Source organism: Pinus tabuliformis, chromosome 3_2, assembly GCF_031772625.1.
Source record: "Pinus tabuliformis cultivar Carrire ecotype Pingquan chromosome 3_2, CPIR1, whole genome shotgun sequence".
Lineage (NCBI taxonomy): Eukaryota > Viridiplantae > Streptophyta > Pinopsida > Pinales > Pinaceae > Pinus > Pinus tabuliformis.
The window spans coordinates 838,107,659-838,117,057 of NC_142302.1; the positions used below are offsets into that span (position 1 = coordinate 838,107,659).

The 9,399-nt window shown below is 31.4% G+C and overlaps 1 long non-coding RNA gene across 1 annotated transcript; it reads right to left on the minus strand.

Moving 5' to 3' along the window:
* Positions 1–1,887: 1,887 nt before the first annotated feature.
* LOC149183270 (uncharacterized) lies at positions 1,888–6,414 on the minus strand. The gene is made up of 2 exons (XR_016257678.1): positions 6,317–6,414; positions 1,888–2,128 (listed from the first exon to the last, which is right to left on the minus strand). It is a non-coding gene; the product is annotated as an uncharacterized LOC149183270 (long non-coding RNA).
* Between the last annotated feature and the right edge of the window lie 2,985 nt (positions 6,415–9,399).

Below are 9,399 nucleotides of genomic sequence, written 5' to 3' on the forward strand. Positions count from 1 at the left end.
CTATAAATATGTATTGTAACATTGAAAAGAACATAATGAAAAATCAAGCTGGTAGTCCCGGTTTTGGGATCCAAGGGAAAATCTCTGTGTATATGTGTTTTATGTGTTATGCTCTCGCATTGTTTATTTTCTGTGTTTTATAATTCATATGCAAGTAATTTCTGTACGACACTAAAAGAAAAAAGGACATTGGTGAGGGGCAAAAAATGTCACCATAAACTCATTGGTGACGGTCAAAAGAGCCTTCGTCACCAAAGGTGGCATCGCTAAAAGTATAGGTGTTGTGATGACATTCAAAGTCCGTCATCAATAATGATTTATAATGACGGATAACAACCGTCACCATTTCATATGAGCAATGGTGACAGACCATAGCCTCAGTCACCAAAAATCGAACATCACCAAAAGTATAGGTGTTATGGTGACATTCAAGATCCGTCACAAATATTGATTATAATGACGGATAATGACCGTCACTATTTCATATGAACTACAATAATTTATTGTGATGGCTCTTTCATGGCCATCACTATTGGTGCATATATATGGTGACGTTTGTTGACCATCACCAAAAACTGCATTGCCAAAAGTATAGGTGTTGTGACATTCAAAGTGCGTCACGAATAATTCTTATAATGACGGACAATGACCGTAATCATTTCATATCAACAACGATTTATGGTTACGGACCTTTCATGGTCATCACTATTCATGCGTATATATGGTGGCGTTCGTTGACCGTCACCATTTCATATTTTGGTGAGGATCGAAAAATATCAGCATAAGCTCATTGGTGATGGGCAAAAGAGCCTCCATCATGAAAAACTGATCATCGCCATTTCATATCGATATTAGAGCACGATGGAATCGAACCACCAACCTCCTACTTCTAAAGCAGATGCTCTTCCATTGAGCTAGCACCCTTTAAAGAATTAAACTTTTAAAAATTAGACCTTGAAACTTCATAAATTGTAAATTCTATAACTTTCAATAAATTAAAGTCTCAGAAATCTTTTACTAAACAAGCAAAGCAGTATCAAAGCTGCAGATCCCTACCTAATGGCTATGGAAGTTATGAAATGTGAGTGGAGGTAAAAATAGTTACGTATAAAATAATCAATATATTAAGTTGAATAATCAATTAAATGTGAAACTCTAAAGACATTTATAACCTATAAATGACCTACAACTAGCAAATGCAACAAATATTGCAAAGGAAATGTCATAAGTGGATAGCATATGGAAGAAGAGAATTGATGAAAACAGATGCAATATGTTATAGGTTGAGTCAGCAATGTCAATACCATTCCCCCCCATAAAAGCAAGAAACTCTAACAATAATTTTATTTTTATTTTTATTATTTTTCCCAGTTGGGCAATAGTGGCCACTACGTGATCAGATGGCCTATCTAAACAAAGCAAATAAAACGTCACCATAGAAAATAACACCTTAGTAACTTAGCATTCAACCTTTACAGAAAACTTAGGCACAATCATGCCAACTAAGTTACATGCTAAAAAACTCATGATGTAGATAACTTGTGAAAGAAAATAATCTTAGGTGTGATGTCTAATCCTTGTTGTTTTATTCGCAACGTGTCATTATCTAATGCATGAACTTGGTCAAGTATATAGACAACATATGCGCAAATAACAATATGAAAGCAAACTTTTTTAATAGTCATGAAAATATTTTAACACAACAACTAAAAGAATTTCAATCAATATCGTGTAATAATTATTTCATCTTCAAGCTTTGGGTGTTGTTTAAATGGACATGATACCAAGTATTTTAAATTCCATAATTAAAAAGAAAAACAAATTCAAAGGAAATGTTCAAATACAATCAAAGAATAAAGAGAGGATAACATGGAGTTGACATTTCAATTATAAAAAATATGTTTACTTGTCCACCCGTGTCTTGTCTGGAATTCGTAAAACATTTGCTTACTCAAAATAGCCATGAGGTGAAAGAATCATGACATTAAAAACCATAGCAATCCCTAGTACAAACATTTTCAAAGTCGATGGTTCGGGTTCTTAAAGGATCTCCAACATCAAATGAATCATACCCAAGATATGATCTACATTGTCTCCCCGTCCTCTTTCCAATCCCATTGCTTGTAATCTGCCCAAAACGGAGTCAAGTAACAATCAAACGAAGGAATTGACATTTTCTTTTATCTTTTATAGCTATAAACTTTGAATCTAATTTGTTTCAAGGACATTAATTCATATTTAAAGCCTTCCTGTCATGAAAAAGTATCAATCAAATAAGACATCAGAAAAATTGACCTCAATGAGGTCCTCAAACAATTCCTATAATATCAATATTTTTCTTTTTATGATATCTTAGGTAGAGAAAAGAACATATCTGCAAAATAAAACTCCATCTATAACTTGTATTCAAACCTTGTATATGGTGTATTCTTAGGCAAATTTTTAAGATGTTCCTTTGCCTTTACCAAAGAAGACTGTAACTTGGTTAAACTTTATATCCTTTCATTCAACACCAATTTCTGCAAGATAAATGTCACACATTATTCTTTCTCATTTCTCAACATGCTACAAATAATAAATTGAAAGTCATATAAAACCAAGAGCAAATTTTTGTCTAACCAAAAAAAGCAAACAATGCCTCTAATAAAACTTCACACCTCAGAAATTACTCTGCCACATGCTTAGGCTAAAGGTGAGATTCTTTGAATCATCTTTAGGTCATACTTAATGGGATATTTGTATTTTTACCATGACGTCAATTTGGTGTTAAAAGAAATATATAAATTCAAGTTATTATTAGTGAAATTCAAGTATATTTCAAAAAAATAACGTCATTGAAAGGTAATGGAGAGAGAAACATCTTCATAATTAGGCTTCTCTAATTTAGTTTTCTATAAATAAATAAAATAGAAATATGAGAATCAAAATAGCCCTATAAACTTTTAAACAATTCATATTATATATCTCTAAAATAGATAGAACATCATTCTCTGCTATTTGATAGAGATTTATTAGTGCATAGAAGAATAATCAATTAACTATCAAACACAATGATGCAATATATTAACTAAGGAAAGAAAAATGACATGGCTATGATGTTTGTGTGCTCAAAAGAAATCCAACAATGGTTGCACAATTTCATTATCATGGAATAGTCTTGAAGGCAAATGTCAGTTCAAAAATTGAACTCCATTACCAATGGAACATGGAATATCAAAATAAGAGTCAACCTATGTTATTTTATATATAGTGATGATAGAGTTTTAGATGCAATAACTGAATAAAAGACTTCCAAATATAATAAAAAAAATGGCAACCTAACACAGAGCATACTATAACACAGATTTTAAAGTATGTTTTGCACTTCTACTAAATGAATTGAAATAATTTTCACTAAACAATTTGTTTCGAAAATGTCACCATAAATCTAGAGAAAAATACCTTGTGATGTTGATTAATCTAGAAAAAAAAAAAGAGAAAAGAAAGAAACTCGAACAAGTTTTCTTCAATTGGGTGGTAGTGGCCATTATATGGCTAGATAACCTATATAAAAAAAACAAATAAAACATCATCATAGAAAAAAACACCTTAGGAACTTAGGCACAATCATGCCAACTAAATTACATGCTAAAAAGCTCAAGTTGTAGATAACTTGTGAAAACAAGAGTCACATGGTGGTGTGTCACTGTTCATTTGTATACATGAATTGTTTGGATATAGTTTTTAATTTATTTGGTTGAAATGATATGTATGAAGATGAAATTATTTGAAAAAAGAAAACAACAACAACAACTTTATTAAAAACTTATATATTTAAAATTTCACTTATATTTTTATATTAAAATAAATTGATATATTTCAAATGACATTTAGCTATAGTTCAATTAGAAATGTAGTTATTTGAAAATGATTTTAAATTACTTACTAATTAAACTTATGTAATTTGACTAGTTAAATAAAAAATCAAATATATATTTAAGTATATATTTATATTTAAAATTTTAATTATATTTTTATTTTAACATTGTGAATATATAAATATTTTAATAAATTTATTCTAATATTTTATCAATCACTACTTTCAACACATCAACCAAATGCCATATGCTAATGTTTTATGCAAAATTCATTTTAAAGACATTTATGGTATGCATATGTAGCAAGAAGAGGGTAACCAAGAGGATGCTAGCAATTTTTTAATCATCTAAAAGGAAACTCGAAACTGGTTGTGTCTCTTTTATAAACATGAACACACAGTTACTCTCATAGCCTTGCAATAATATCACACAATGCCACACCCAATAAAATGACTTGTAAATTTTCGGAGCTTGCTTTTAATGTACTTATAAATAATGATCTAAATGTTGAAATCTCTAACCATTATAATGCAATGCATACTTCCTCTCAGAGCCTATCAATAAGATCAAGCCATGACACACTCTAAAAAAGAGACTTGTAAACTTTCAGAGCTTTCTTTTAATTTCCTTGTAAATATTGATTTAAATGTTGAAATCTCTAACTATTATAATTCAATGCATACTTGGAAAACTTGAGGTGTAATGGACTGCTTACCAAGTGCTCCGTTTCAATGTCATATTTCAATACACGGTAACGTTCCAATCATTCTTCTAGGAACAATGCATATGCACATACCCACACTCAATAGTTCCAACTAAGAACAAAACCACAACCATTTCCCACTTGATATCACTTTAGAAAGGAATAAAAAGGTTGAGAGTAGCATCTACTGGAAAATCCATACCATTTGGACTTGAATCATCCTCAAAGTAAGATAAATTGAGAATGTGGCCCCTACATATACTATAATTGATCAGTTCCTCTCAAAGCCTGGGGTCAACCTCATTTCCGAGTTGATATCGCTTTAGAAAGTAATAAAAAGGTTGAGAGTAGTAGCTACTCGAAAATCCATACCATTTGGACTTGAATCATCCTCAAAGTAAGATAAATTGAGAATGTGGCCTGTACATCTGCTATAATTGATCAATTCCTCCCAAAACCTGGGGTCAACCTCTCTCAAAGCACGATGGATAACAATCAAGTTTTAAATGAAACAAGACAACCAATATTAAATTGAATTTATTAATTATCGGATCAACTCATCCAAAATCAAATGCAACTCCATTTTTACTTTCCCTGCAAATTGAAGGAATTGTATATTAAAAAATTAACTAGGACTTCGGCAAGTTATGCAAATAAATGTTTTTCCGATAAAAAAAAATAGGAATTTAGCTTCACAATAACACTTATTTGTTCTTCCTTGTATATATCAAATATAGGTCATTTGATGTCAATATGGAAGTGTAAACTACATTCGAAATCACAAAATTATTTGGTGAATACCACACAGATTCCAAACATAATGTAAATTGATGTCGAATCAGATATTCTTCTACATCATACCAAAATATGAAAAGACACCAACACAAAAACCAAAGAAAAATAGGTAATTCATGTTACGACCACTTAAATCATAAAATTGTTTGGTGAATACCACATAGACTGCAAACGTAATGTAAACTAATGTGGAAGGAAATAATCTTTCATATTATACAAGACTATAAAAAGGAACTGGAGAAAAAACGAGATAAAAACACACTTCATATTACAACTATTAAGTGTTTTTCTCAAGTGGTAAGTGTAAGCATATAAAACGTCTCATTTGTCTAGCATAAATGCATAACAATGTTTTATATATTCTATAACGCCCCTTAGACCAGCGCGGTATGACCTCAAAGAGGGGACACCTTCCCGCAAGAAAATGAAAATGTATCTTTTATATAAATTTCTGGTAGATTCATGTTATGCGGTAGTTTCCTAAATTCTAAAATATTGCAGAAATTTGGATATATATGCATGTGCAATTGATGCATTGGAGTTTTGTTGTGACCACTTTACTCGAAAATTAACTAGGAAAGAGACCGAACCAACTTGCCTATCAAATGTGCTACTCAATAACAAGAAATAACTAAAAGCCCCTCACCATATTTCCTGAGCAAAAATGTAAAATAACAGCACTATAAAAGGATGACTAGAGAACCTAAAGCACAGGAAACCCCAATATCAAAAAGGAAACAAAAACATTTCTAACTACCCATTAAGGACCAATTCATCAGAAAAAGGAAACAACATTCATTATTTTGATTGTATTTTTTTTACATTGCCTGATTGTGAAGAGATCAAAACTCACTTAGAGATTGTTTTATATATTCTCCTCAAGTAGTCCAAGTTCCATTTCCCAAATTATAAGAAACGCTTTGGATCTATCATATAAATAGAAGCAAGGATTGCACATTACCGCCCTGTTGTGTGTCTTGGAAAGACATCTTGCAAGAGCATGGATGCAATATGCTACATCTGCGGGAGGCCTTGAAACCGAATTCGCTGCAAATATAACTGCCCCCAAAATTAAGATCATCAAACATTAAATCTATACACATACCATGGAAGTCTAATTGCAATATTTAAAAATCCGTAAAATATCACAGCTACAGCATGTCTTAGCTACTCTTTTTCAAGATATATAAACAGTTGATGTAAAAATGCCTACTGAGCTTTCATATATGCACTCCAGGGAAACAAAACAATGTTTAAGTACAACAAAGAGGACATCCACCTACTTCAGATATGCTTTTCTTTTACTGGCCTCTCAACATGATTTGGGGTCTTCATAATAGCAAAGTCTAGATCCTGCACTTACAAATAAGTGTTGGAATTGTGGAAAAAAACACGATGAATCTCAAGAAATTTGATGACCAATGTCTGAACTTCCAAGCATCAAAAATCATGCAATGTATTTATATTATGCTCAATGCACAAAAATCTATCAATATTACATCTAATATGCTTACTGTATTTATATTGTGCTCAATGCACAAAAGGCTATCAACATTACATCTAATACCTTAAATTGCACTGGTAGATAAGTTAATTCCTTGTAATCATATTCACTATGGAGAGACTACCTCTTGTCTCTTTCGGTGCACCCAATTCCTTCCTCCGACTCTGTTATGTGTCGTCCCCTCATATTATACAGGTCTGATGTAGAAAAATAGAAGACAATTCATCACCTGATGATGAAGACTACAACAGTTAATGGAAAAGGTCTAATCTAGAAAAATAGAAGCAAATTCATCACCTTATGATCAAGAGTAATAGTTTATGAAAATGTGATAAAGCATTCAAAGAAACAAATCACTGAATCTTGCTTTATTTTCCTTCGACTACACCACAATATTAATTAGCAACAAAAAAACTTATCCTCATTCGACCCTCTAACTCCCATCATTCTTATTTCTCCCTAGCCAAATGACCCTAAATATGGGAACAACTCTACTTTTTCTTACCAACTTGAATATAAATGCAGTAATTTTCTCATTTATTGTGCTGTAACATCATTCATAGAATTAATTCATTTCAATTTTTTTCAAATAATATACAACACTTTAGCTTTATTTATTATAAACCCAATTTTTCCAACATGTATGTAATAGATGTTGAAACTATTGTTTTTTATCCGAATCAAATTGCTTTTGTTCAACAATAGTTCCAAATTCTACAGATTTTCTCAAATAAATCTCTACGTCTCCATGTTCTTTTTATTGTACAAAGCCACACTTTATTTGTTTCCATCATGAAACCATTGCGTGACTTTCTCAAAGTGGATCCTTGGACATGACTATGTTATTTTCTATTGCAAAGACATCATTTTTACTGGTTTTCTATGGTCAAAACTTTTTTTTTTTCTATCAAGAAATCAATATCTTCCGCTTCTAACTTGTATTGAAGTGACCCTAGCCTTAGTTGATTTCTTTGAGATAGTTTATATTTGCTTGATTTCAATGGCATTGGGTTTCAATATGGACTTATTTGTCCTTATCCTTTACCGAATATTTGCTGCATGTAAAAGACGCTAAATTGACCTCCTTTCTCCAAATTACATTAGATTTTCCATACGATTGGTTTATAAGAAATAGACATTACAAACTTCATATATATTAGTAACTGTATTTCATCGTTTTATAGAATCTGCTCAAAAATTAGGTTTGATGATACATAATCTTTTTATTCCATTTATCCGGAACCCATCCTTGTGAAACTTTCTATAAATAATTAGTGACTTTATTAATTTCCTCCCAAATTTCCCTCAACATTACAGATTTTCATCTAACTAAAATTTCTATTGCTTGACTATCTCAAATTCAATGTCAACTTTCTCATTCCTATCAAGCGAATTTTCAACAAATTGGCCTTATATTCTCATTTTCCTTCACATTTATTGTACGGACACAAAACATTAAGAAAATGATATCTAACAGGTTCGATTTTACTGATTTTCAAAACCAGTCATAAATTTGGTCACAATTCCCAAACTAGGAGCTTCCAACAACTTTCTTGTTCCTGTCAAACAACAACAAATTGAGCTAATTTTCAACAAATTGGCACCATATTCTCATTTTCCTTCATATTGATCATAAGGACACAAAACATTAGGGAAGTGCATCTAACATGCTTGACTTCATTGATTTTCAAAACCAGTCATAACTATGGTCACAGGTTCCCAAACCAGAAGCTTCTAGCTATTTCCTGCACATACTCTGATTTTTCATATATTATTCAGAACAAATCCCAAAACTTTTGTGATTTAGGTTCAAATTGATCCCAACTTTACTTAATAATTTTCTTAGTTGCCCCTACATGTAATTAATTTTCACATATTCATCATGTTGTATCATATAGATCTTGGCTTTGCTGATTTTGTTTCTATCAAACTGCTCATAATTTTGTCTGAATGTCTCCGCAATCCCCTGTACTTTATCCATGCATGACTCTGCCTATAAGTACTTGACACAAAAGGATTCTTCGCAGTAACCATGTGCAATGGTATCATACAAAAAGTCTTTTAACACTAACCTTATCTGAGAACTGAAACTCACCGTGATTATTCCTATAATGATGCACAAGAACTCCAAACTGCTAAGTACACAATGATCAAATTTCTACATCGAAAATAGTTTCCGGCTTTTCACAATTTTTAACTAGATAGACATGACCTCCAATTATTATTGAGTGAGAAGACTCTGCCTCTCCATGATATTATTTTTTATTTCTTATGATGAGTACCCCAGATCTCTCCAAAGTTATAACAAAATTGAGTACATTGTACTTGGGTGAAATTAAAATTGATAAATTTATTACAAATCGAATACAAATTTGTTAATCCATTGACAAATAAACCCTATAATTGATTATTTATTTAAAGAATAATTTTTATTTTTTCTTCCTGAATACCCTTGAGTTAGTCCGCCTGAGCAAAATGCATTGTAACATGGTTGACCTCATTCATAATCCACCTAGCCCTATTCGATTTTTGCAACAACC